The sequence below is a fragment of the Rattus norvegicus genome, chromosome 18 (assembly GCF_036323735.1).
Source record: "Rattus norvegicus strain BN/NHsdMcwi chromosome 18, GRCr8, whole genome shotgun sequence".
NCBI lineage: Eukaryota > Metazoa > Chordata > Mammalia > Rodentia > Muridae > Rattus > Rattus norvegicus.
In genome coordinates, this window is record NC_086036.1 from 463,284 (window position 1) to 475,377 (window position 12,094).

The 12,094-nt window shown below is 38.0% G+C and overlaps 1 pseudogene; it reads left to right on the plus strand.

Moving 5' to 3' along the window:
* Nucleotides 1–12,094, plus strand: part of LOC120098303 (zinc finger protein 850-like) — a 58,975-nt pseudogene that overhangs the window by 13,938 nt on the left and 32,943 nt on the right.

Here is a 12,094-nt window from a genome sequence, read left to right on the forward strand (position 1 = left end):
CCCAGGGCCTTGCGCTTCCTAGGTAAGCGCTCTACCATTGAGCTAAATCCCCTGCCCCCACAGTCTTCAAATCTTAAAACTCACCACAGAATCCATGCTGGAGAAAAACCTTACAAATGTAATGAATGTGGCAAATCTTTTACAAAGTCTTCAGGTCTTAAAGTTCACCATAGAATCCATACTGGAAACAAACCTTACGAATGTAATGGATGTGGAAAATCTTTTACAAACTCCTTAAGTCTTCAAAATCACCACAGAATCCATACAGGAGAAAAACCTTACACATGTAATGAATGTGGCAAATCATTTACACAGTCTTCAAATCTTAAAATTCCCCACAGAATCCATACAGGAGAAAAACCTTACAAATGTAATGAATGTGGGAAATCTTTTACAGAGTCTTCAAGTCTCAAAACTCACCACAGAACCCATACTGGAGACAAACCATACAAATATAATGAATGTGGGAAATCTTTTACAAAGTCCTCAAATCTTAAAACTCACCACAGAATCCATGCTGGAGACAAACCTTATAAATGTAATGAATGTGGGAAATCTTTTACAAAGTCTTCAAATCTTAAAGTTCACCATAGAATCCATACTGGAAACAAACCTTATGAATGTAATGGATGTGGAAAATCTTTTACACACTCCTTAAGTCTTCAAATTCACCACAGAATCCATACAGGAGACAAACCTTGCAAGTGTAATGAATGTGGGGAATCTTTTACAGACTACTGAAGTCATAAAAGTCACAACAGGTTACATACTGGAGAAAAAACATTTAAATGAAATCACTGTAGAATATCATTTACCCAGTCCTCAAATCTTTAAGTTCAGTATAGAATCTAGAGAAGAGATAATCTTCACTAATGAAAAAAGTTGGCAAGTCTTTTCCTGGTTCTCAACTCTTCAAATTCATCAAAGAATCCATCCTGGAAAGCAGCCTTATAAGTATAATGAATGTGAGAAATACTTTTCCTGTTCCTCACCTCTTCAAGGTCCCCACAGAATCCGTTAAGTAGAAAAAACATTACTAATGTATTGGATGTAAATATTTGTTCAAAGGAATCATATCTTCAAATACAGCACACCATGCATACTGGTGAGAAACCTTACAAATGTAAACAGTATGGCTAATCATTTAGAACAAGTTCAATCGTTGAATCAACTCTCTCCATGCATAAGACTAACTTAATAGGTAATTAAATTATGCGTATTTATATAGAAATACTTATTTAAAAATATTGTTGAAATCTAAAGCATTATAAATAATTCCCATAGGGTAGGCATATACTTGATAGTAATTGGAAATATTTTATTCAGAAATGACCCTTTCTACATTTTAAGTTGTTTTATTAGGTATAAACTATGAAAAATTCACCCAGCATTAATCTGACACCATTGATTAGTGATAGTATAGATTTCATTTTCAAACTCATTAAATAACAGTATTTTAAAATTTAAGCATTAAAGCCAAAATAATATTAATAACTATTCTTATACAAACCTGTTGTTTAAAGTTCTATATAGTTTAGTTTGGTAGAATATTTGGATTTGTGATATATATTCTCTGTAGATTTTATTCTGGTGTTTGTCTTTAGGCTTTTATAGAGTAATTTTTAATCTGAAACTAATCCCTTCTTTGTCACAATTATTAATAAATATATTACAAATTTTCATTACTACTACCTTAGTGTGATTAGTATCTATTTTGTGCAAGGATGAAGTCATTCATATATTCCATTTCCTGATTGATGATGCCAAGAGAAACTTGTCCCAAAAGCATAAATTTGATTGCTTTAGACAAATTCCAGACAGTAATTATGAAGCATATATATGGTGATCCAAGGACTCCATAAGGCTATCTGAGTTTGTGTGCCTGTGTGTGTATGTGTTTGTGTGTGTATGTGTGTGAGTGTGCATGCATGTGTAAGTTTTATGCATAAATTCACTGGCATTTCAAAGAACCTAGTCTCTGTTCTAGTGAAGAATCCTATGTGGACCCATTTGCGGAGGGGAGGGTTGAAGCTTTAACATAACAACTTCTCCATTGGCCAAAATATTCATATTCATGCAATGTGCATTATATTGTATATCATACAACTCTTGCTCATAGAAGTTTTATCCTAAGTATTGCTCCCATAAAGAAACTATATCTACAAAGATGAAGAAACTACATAGTCACACACACACACACACACACACACACACACACACACACACACACATACACACACACTAACCTTGAGTTTCTTCTGGTTTGTTGGTATAAACTGGCTTCCTTTTTAATGTGTGTGTAATGATCCTGCTGAGCTTCCTGGTGCAGTGTGTCAACACTGCAGATCAATCACTAGAACACTAGTAGGTCCTATCTTTGAAACAGGTCCCTTTGTTTGTTTTTTTCTGTTTTAAATATTGCTTCGACACAGCATCAGTTCCATTGCTAGAGAAATTCTGCCATTGACACGTTTAGGACAACAATTTTTTGTTTAAAGAAGTATTTTCAGTCTTTCAGATGAAATTTATTCATACTTTCTTATTAAGGTAGAAAATTATAGTTCATTAAACAAGAATTATTACATCAGCAAATCTTTACAGATAACATCTTATGGACATAAATTCACAGAAAGAACCTTTTCTAAATAAAACCAATTCTTAGAATTGTTTCCTTTAATATATTCATAAACTAAGCTATGACATTGGTACAAGTCTTAAAATTCAGAAATGATTACTTTCCTGGAAGCCCAGAAAATATTGTTTCTTCAGTTCTTTTTTGTTCTCCATCTTTATTAACTTGGGTATTTCTTATTTACATTTCGATTGTTATTCCCTTTCCCGGTTTCCAGGCCAACATCGCCCTAACCCCTCTCCCTCCCCTTCTATATGGGTGTTCCCCTCCACATCCTTCCCACATTACCGCCATCTCCCCAACAATCAGGTTCACTGGGGGTTCAGTCTTGGCAGGAGCAAGGGTTTCCCCTTCCACTGGTGCTCTTACTAGGCTATTCATTGCTATGTATGCTGTTGGAGCCCAGGGACAGTCCATGTATAGTCTTTTGGTAGTGGCTTAGTCCCTGGAAGCTCTGGTTGGTTGGCATTGTTGTTCATATGAGGTCCCAAGTTCCTTCAAGCTCTTTCAGTCCTTTCTCTGATTCCTTCAACAGGGGTCCCGTTCTCAGTTCAGTGGTTTACTGCTGGCATTCGCCTATGTATTTGCTCTATTCTGGCTGTGTCTCTCAGGAGAGATCTACATCCAGTTCCTGTCAGCCTGCACTTCTTTCTTCATCCATCTTATCTAGTTTGGTGGCTGTATATGTATGGGCCACATGTGGGGCAGACTCTGAATGGGTGTTCCTTCTGCCTCTGTTCTGCACTTTGCCTCCCAAGGGCATTCTTGTTCCCCTTTTAAAGAAGGAGTGAAGCATTTGAAATTTGGTCATCCTTCTTGAGTTTCATGTGTTCTGTGCATCTAGGGTAATCTGAGCCTTTGGGCTAATATCCACTTATCAATGAGTGCATACCATTATGTTTTTCGGTGATTGAGTTACCTCGCTCAGGATGATATTTTCGAGTTCCAACCATTTGCCTATGAATTTCATAAAGTCATTGTTTTTGAAAGCTGAGTAATACTCCATTGTGTAGATGTACCACATTTTCTGTATCCATTCCTCTGTTGAAGGGCATCTGGGTTCTTTCCATCTTCTGGCTATTATAAACCAGGCTGCTATGAACATAGTGGAGCATGTGGCTTTGTTATATGTTGGGGCATGTTTTGGCTATATGTCCAAGAGATGTATAGGTGGGTCCTCAGTTAGTTCATGTCCAATTTTCTGAGGAGCCTCCAGACTGATTTCCAGAATGGTTGTACCAGTCTGCAATCCCACCAACAATGGAGGAGTGTTCCTCTTTCTCCACATCCTCGCCAGCATTTGCTGTCAACTGAGTTTTTGATCTTAGCCATTCTCCCTGGTGTGAGGTGAAATGTCAGGGTTGTTTTGATTTGCATTTCCCTTATGACAAAGATATTCAACATTTCTTTAGGTGTTTCTCAGCCATTCGGCATTCCTCAGCTGTGAATTCTTTGTTTAGCTCCAAACCCTATTTTTTGATAGGGTTATTTGTCTTCCTGCAGTCTAACTTCTTGAGTTCTTTATATTTTGGATATAAGCCCATTATCAGTTGTAGGATTGATAAAGATCTTTTCCCAATCTGTTGGTTGCCGTTTTGTTCTAACAACGATGTCCTGTGCCTTTCAGAAGCTTTGCAGTTTTATGAGATCCCATTTGTCAATTCTTGATCTTAGAGCATAAGCCATTGGTGTTTTGTTCAGGAAATTTTTTCCAGATCCCATGTGTTCGAGATGCTGCCCTAATTTTTCTTCTATTAGTTTGAGTGTATCTGGTTTGATGTGGAGGTTCTTGATCCACTTGGACTTAAGCTTTGTACAGGGTGATAAGCATGGATCGATTTGCATTCTTCTACATGTTGACCTTCAATTGAACCAGCACCTTTTGCTGAAAATGCTATCTTTTTTCCATTGAATGGTTTTGGCTCCTTTGTCAAAAATCAAGTGACCATAGGTGTGTGGGTTCATTTCTGGGTCTTCAATTCTGTTCCATTGGTCTATCTGTCTGTCTCTGTACCAATACCATGCAGTTTTTATCACTATTGCTCTGTAATACTTCTTGAGTTCTGGGATAGTGAATCCCTCAGATGTCCTTTTATTATTGTTTTATCTATCCTGGGTTTTTTGTTATTCCAGATGAATTTGCAAATTGTTCTGTCTAACTTTCTGAAGAATTGGGTTGGTATTTTGATGGGGATTATTTCTTCAGTACTTAAAATATTCTTTGTTCATGTTAATGAAAATTTACCATCTCTTTAAATTGTACATTTTTAACTGGATGTATACTATATTTAATTATATAAAATCTTAGTCTGTGAACTAGAAAATCTCTTCTTGAGTGAGGGAAACCAGACCAAAAAAGACATGTACAGTATATATTAACAGATAAGGGGATAGCCCTGGATTTGGGCACGAGTGGTAGTTGAGTTGCTTTGCCCACCAGCTCTCCACAACCATTACTACTTGGGTCATCCCTTGGCACTGCCTAGCCTTGCTCACCCAATGCCTCAGCTGGCAAGTTCTCCCTCTCTCATGCTGTAAAGGCTCGATTATACATGATTTCACTATCAGGAACAGATATAATTTACAGATCAGTTGAGGTTTGGATACCTCTCTCCTGCATGTTGCATGTAGCATCAGAGAGGGGCCAGCACTCCTGTTCTCACACCCTCAGTCTGCTCCATGGTGCCATTACAATCAAGGCCAGATCCACTTTGGTATCCAGTTGAAGTACAGCATTGTGTTTCCCAAATGCTGCAAGCAGCAAAGTATATGCTTACCTCTCATCAATGTTACAGCCAGTGAGTGGTGGGGTCCACACAGCCATTGGGTATTGAAAGGAAAATTATACAGATTTAGGGTTTAAAAATATGAAGTTAAAAGAATAAGTTTCAAAATTCACAGACTCAGGGCTAAACACTGTGAAAAGCAAGTCCAGGCAGCCCTGCCCGGACTAACAGACCATAAAGATAAAGAAAAGGAATGCAAAAACCAGCCTGAGTTATCAGGTCTGACTCATAAACCATTTGGCAGGAGGGCACCTCCCCCAGCTTACTCAGAGTCACACTTTAACCAGATGTCCTTCAAACCCTGATAAGCCCCTAGCTTCTAAAACCCTGAATGCCCCAGTCAGCACGTACTCTTCTGCTGTGCTGTAATCTCACTGCTATGTTTAAATGAGCCAATCACTTAGAGCCGCGCCAAAAATTAGCCACCACTGTTTGAAACAGCCAATTGTGTGAAACCGTGCCAAACCCCCAAGCCTTCCCTATATAAACCCCTGACTTTTGAGTTTTGGGGTCGACACCTCTGTCTCCTGTGCGGGATACATGACGGCCCGAATATTTCCGTAATAGATCTCATAATAAACCTTGCCTTTGCTTATTACATCTAAAATCATCTCTCTGTGTCTGGGGTCCGCACTGTGTCTGGGGTCCGCAATTTCCCGAGACTTGAGTAAGGGTCTCTCTTCGGGGATCTTTCATTTGGGGGCTCATCCGGAATTGGTGTTTCCTGGGGCACGCCATCCCGAGACTCGAGCTAGGTTCTTTCAGTATCACATATTATTCCAGATGGCAGTCCAGACCAAGGACAACCACATGGTCCTAAGTGGTAATATGAGCCATTGTCATTGACATAATCCCTTGCTGCTTCACGGCCATGGACTCAGGCATGACCATCAGTTGTAGCATGGACTTGGAATTCACTATGGCCTGAGGGGTCAGGGCAGGCTATCCATACCAGTCTATTCTACATATGTAATATATCTATCTCTATGTTTACCTAAACATGTATAATTATCTATATGTGTATCTGAATCATATATACCTGTAACAACAATGTTAATTCATGTAAATGTGTATCTTTTATCTGTAATTGTACTGATAAATATAGAGGCATAAACTATGTAATGATATGATATAGTATAGGTATGCATAGATAAAATTTACAGATACAAATATAAAGCATAATTTATGATTTATTCCTACTGTTTCTAGGTTTTTATTTCAGGTTTATGTGTTTAATCCATCTTTAGATAGTTTTGTGAAAAGGTGAAAATCAAAGTGATAAACCTGCCTGCCATTTGTAGAAGGTTTTTAGTTGATTTTTTTGATTTAGCTAATAGGATGTAATCTGCAGAGAAGGCTAGCTTTACTTGTTCTTTACTTATTTGCATCAGATTAATCTCCTTCTTTTGCCTTCTTGGTCCAGCTAGAGTATACAGTAAAATACTGAATTCTTTTATGTTGACGATAGTTTTCGCTTTCATGGGGTTTTTGTTATTCCAAATAAATTTATATATTACTCTTTTTGACTATGTGAAGAATTGACTTGAATCTATTTATTGCTTTCACCAAGAAGGTCATTTTTACTATCTTAACCCTGCCAATCTTCCTACCTTCTAGGATCTTCTTAAAGTTCTTTCTTCAGAGACTTAAAGTTCTTGTCATACAGATCTTTCACTTGCTTGGTTAGAGTCATACCGAAGTATTTTATTTGTGACAATTGTGAAGTATGTCATTTCCCTAATTTCTTCCTCAGCCTGTTTATCCTTTGAGTAGAGGAAGGCTACTGATTTACTTGAGTTAATTTTATATCCAATCAATTTGCTGAAGTTTTTTCAGGTTTAGGAGTTCCCTGGCAGAGTTTTTGTGGGTCACATACATATACTACCATATCATCTGCAAATAGTGATATTTTGACTTCTTTTCCTATTTGTATCCCTTTGACACTTTTTGTTGTCTAATTCCAGTGTCTAGTATTTGAATAGGAAGGGAGATAGTGCATTGTTTAGTAGGATTGTTTCAAATTTCTCTCCATTTAGTTTGATATTGGCTACTGGGTTGCTGTATATTGCTGTTATTATGTTTAGATATGGGCCTTGAATTCCGGAACTTTCCCAAGTGTTGTTTTTTTCATGATGTATTCTTGAATTTTGTCAAATGGTTTCTCAGCATTAAATGAAATGATGATCTGTTTTTTTTTTCCTTTGAATTTGTTTATATAGTGGAGTACATTGATGGATTTTTTATATATTGTATCATCCCTGCATCGCTGGGATAAAGTCAACTTGATCAGGATAGATAATCATTTTGGTGTGTTCTTGCCTTTAGTTTGAGATAATTTTATTGACTATTTTTGCGTCGACGTTAACCACGGAAATTGTTGGGCCTTTGGTTTAGGTATAAGCACAAGTGTGGCCTTAAAGAAAGGACATTGTAGTGTTCCTTCTGTTTCTATTTTGTGGAATAGTTTGGACAGTATTAGTATGAGGTCTTCTATGAAGGTCTGTTAGAATTCTAAACACATCTGGTCCGGGACTTTTTTTGGTTGCCAGACTTTTAATAACTGCTTTTATTTCTTTGGGGGTTTGGGATTATTTTGATGGCTTACCTGATCCTGATTTAACTTTGGTACCTGGTAGTTGTCCAGAAAATTGTTTCTTTTATCCAGATTTTCTAGTGTTGTTGACTACAAGTTTTTGTAGTAATATGTGATAATTTTTAAAATTTCCTCCATTTCTGTTGACATGTCTCCCTATTTCATTTCTGATTTTGTTAATTTGGAATCTGTCTTTGTGCTTTCTGGTTAGTCTGGGTAAGGTTTTATCTATCATTTTGATTTTCTCAAATAACCAGCTCCTGGTTTTGTTGATTTTTTTTGTATAGTTGTTCTTGTTTCTACTTAGTTCAATTCAGCCCTGAGTTTGATTGTTTCCTGCTATCTACTCCTCTTGGGTGTATTTGCTTCTTTTTTTGTTCTAGTGCTTTCAGGTGTGTTGTCAAGCTGTTAGTGTATGCTCTCTTCAACTGCTTTTGGAGGCACTCAGAACTTTGACTTTTTCTCTTAGCACTCCATCTATGTTAATCGAGAGTTTGCTGGATATAGTAACCTGGGCTGGCATTTGAGTTCTCTTAGGGTGTATATGGCATCTTCCCAGGATCTTCTGGTTAAATAGTCTCTGGTGAGAAGTCTGGTGTAATTCTAATAGGTATGCCTTGACCTTTTTCCCATACTCCTTTCATAATTCTTTCTTTGTTTTGTGAATTTGGTGTTTTGACTATTACGGGATAGGAGGAATTTCTTTTCTGGTCCTATCTATTTGGAGTTCTGTAGGCTTCTTGCGTGATTAAGAACATTTTGTTCTTTCGGTTAGGGAAGCTTTCTTCTAAATTTTATTGAAGATATTTTTTATTGGACTTTTTAATTTACATTTCAAATATTTTGCCCTTTCCTTATTGCCCATCCATAAGGCCCCTATGCTATCTCCCTCCACATTTTCCTTTAAGGGTGTTTCCCCTTCGCATCCACCACCCATTCCCTCTCCCTACCCTGACATTCCCGTACACTAGGGGTTCTACCTTGGCAAGACTAAGGGCTATTTCTCCCATTGGTACCCAACAAGGCCCTCCTCTGCTTCACATGCAGGTGGAGCCTTGGGTCTGTCCATGTGTACTCTTTGAATACTGCTTTAGTCTCTAGGATCTATGTTTGGTTGATATTGTTGTTCTTTTGGGGTAGCAAGCTCCTTAAGCTCCCTCAATCCTTTCTCTAATTCCCCCCGTTCTCAGTTTAATGATTTGCTGCTAGCATTCACCTCTGTATTTGTCATGCTCTGGCTGAGCTTCTCAGGAGAAAACTATATCAGGTTCCTGTTGGCTTTATCAATATTGTCCAGTTTTGGTTGGTGTACATATAGGCTACATCCACAGTGGTGCAGGCCCTGAATGGCAATTCCTTCAGTCTCTGCTCCAAACATTGCCTTCATATCCCCTCCTATGAATAATTTTGTTCCCCCTTTTAAGAAGGAGTGAAGCTTCTGCACTTTGGTCATCCCCCTTCTTGTGCTTCATGTAGTCTGTGGATTATATCTTGGGTAAACTGAGCTTTTGGGCTAATAATTACGTATCAGTGAGTGCATACAATGTAAGCTTTTTTTTAATTGGGTTACCTTACTCAGGATATGTCCGGGGCCAACTGGCCTACTTATGCCTTTCTTTGTCTGAACTAGGTGTTTTCCCCTCCATGGGCCCTTGTTTTCAAGTAACATACATTTGAGTTACCACTAGTCAAGAATACTGGAGACGTCCTGGTGTGTTGCTTCTACACTAGAATGAGATTTCATTCTATTGTTAGTTAGAAGCTTCAGGAAATTGATATTTATTGTATGTTGGAAGATTTAGGGCAATCAAAAATTCTGCCATTGGTTTCTGATGTGATGTATGTTCATTGTTGACTTGATTATCAGTTTGTGTTGTGTGAGTTTTCTGCTTTTAAGCAAGTACCCTTTGCTTTATTAGATGAGACTTGAACATAATACTGTCTCGTCTCCATTTCTCATGTCTCTTGTTCGATCCATTCCCATTCCTCTCTCCAGCATCTCTGTTGACATTCCCGTGGGCTGTGACAAGGATGGTATTTTCTAGTTCCTTCCATTTGCCTATGAATTTCATGAGGTTACTGTTTTTGAAAACTGATCTGTACTCCATTGTGTAGATGTACCAAATTTCCTGAATCCATTCCTCTGTTGAAAGGCATCTGGCTGTTTCCACCTTCTGGCTATTATAAATAAGACTGCTATGAACATAGTGAAGTATGTTTCCTTGTTGTATGTTGGACCATTAGGGTATATGCCCAGGAGAAGTATGGCCTTTCGCATTTTATATTACCCTTGATGGTTGTGTTGATGGTTTCTATGGCATCTTCTGTCCCTGTGATTCTCTCTTCTGTCTCTTGTATTCTATTGGTGATGCTTGCATCTATGACTCTTGATCTCTTTCCTAGGATTTGTATATTCAGGGTTATCTCCTTTTGTGCTTTCTTTAGTATTCCCATATCCATTTCTAAATCCTGGATGGTTATGTTCAATTTCTTCACCTGTTTGGGTTTTCCTGTAATTCTTTAAGGCATTCTTGTCTTTCTTTTTAAGGGCTTCTACTTGTTTACTTATGTTGTACTATATTTCTTTAAGAGCATTATTTGTGTCCTTCTTAATGTCCTCTATCATCAACTTGAGATGTGATTTTAAATGCCAATCTTGCTTTTCCAGTGTGTTGGGATATTCAGTATTTGCTTTGGTGGGAGAACTGTGTTCTGATGATGCCAAGTAGTCTTTGTTTCTGTTGCTTAGGTTCCTGCACTTGCCTTTTGCCATTAGGTTGTCTCTGGAGTTAGCTTGTCTTACTGTCTCTTACAGTGGCTTTACCCATGTGTGTCTGCACTCCTGCAGATCTGTTTTCTTACAGGTGGATCTGGGTACAGAGAGCTGAGGGACCGCTTTAGCTCTAGGAGCAGGCAGAAATCAAAATATTCATGTCACAGATTGCTCCTGGGTTTGTGTGTCCTGAGGCCTGCAGGCTGGTTGCTTGCAGCAGAAGAGTTGGCCTTTCCTCTGCTATCAGATGTGTCCCTGCTCCTGGTGACTGGCTTTCATCTCTGGGCACATGCAGAAATAGGAAGGCTATTGTCATAAGTATTAATCAGTGAGAATACTATTGCTCTTTCCCCTTCATCACTCTAAGAAAAAAATTGTGAAAATTTAGCAATCTTCTTGTAACCTAGTGAGTGTTATGGAAACTGATAAAAAGAATGCATTTATACCAACCTAATTTTATGTAAAGTTGGACAGTCTCATGATCCCATTTCATTGACTCTATAAATTTTACATGCTCTGTATTTATCACTTGTCCTATCTATGAGGTGCAAATCCCCTCCATCCACCATTTTAGCCGTTTAAGGCTTTTTAGAGCCAGTATCTCACCATGTACCTCCTGCTATCTTGTAACCTATTATGTAGACCATCTTGATCTCAAACTCAGAGACACATCTGCCTCTGTGAGTGCCAGGATAAAAGTTGTGCACAATTGTACCTGTCCTTCTCCTGCTTTCTATATTCATGTAGAAAGAAAAAAGAATTCTGCCATCTCTTCTATAATCACAAATAGACATCTCTCTTAATTTTAGATAGAAGAGCAATATTTGTTCTAACATAAACTTATAACTTATAACTTCAATGTGTTCTTAGAAAGCAGAAGCATCATTTTATTTTGGAGAGGAAAGGGTTTATTTGACTTATACTTCTGTATCACTGTTCTTCATTGGAAGAATTCGGGGCAGGACCTCATGGTAAGGACCTGAAAGGAGGAACTGATGCAGAGCACTGAATTGTACTGCTTACCAGATTGCTCAACCTGCTTTCTTATATATTCCAGGATCATCTGCTTAGAGGTAGCACTGACCACGGTGATCTAAGCCCTCCCACATGAAGAGAATACCCTAGAACCTTGCCTACAAGCCAATTATTGAGAGACATCTTATCAATCAAAATTCCTCTTTTCCAGATGCCCATGGCTATGTCAAGTCGATATAAAACCAGCAAGTACATCCAACTTCCAAAATTTAATTTTAAAAATCCCAAATTTTTGAGGGAGAAAAAAGCAGAAAGAAATACTCGGAACCATGGGA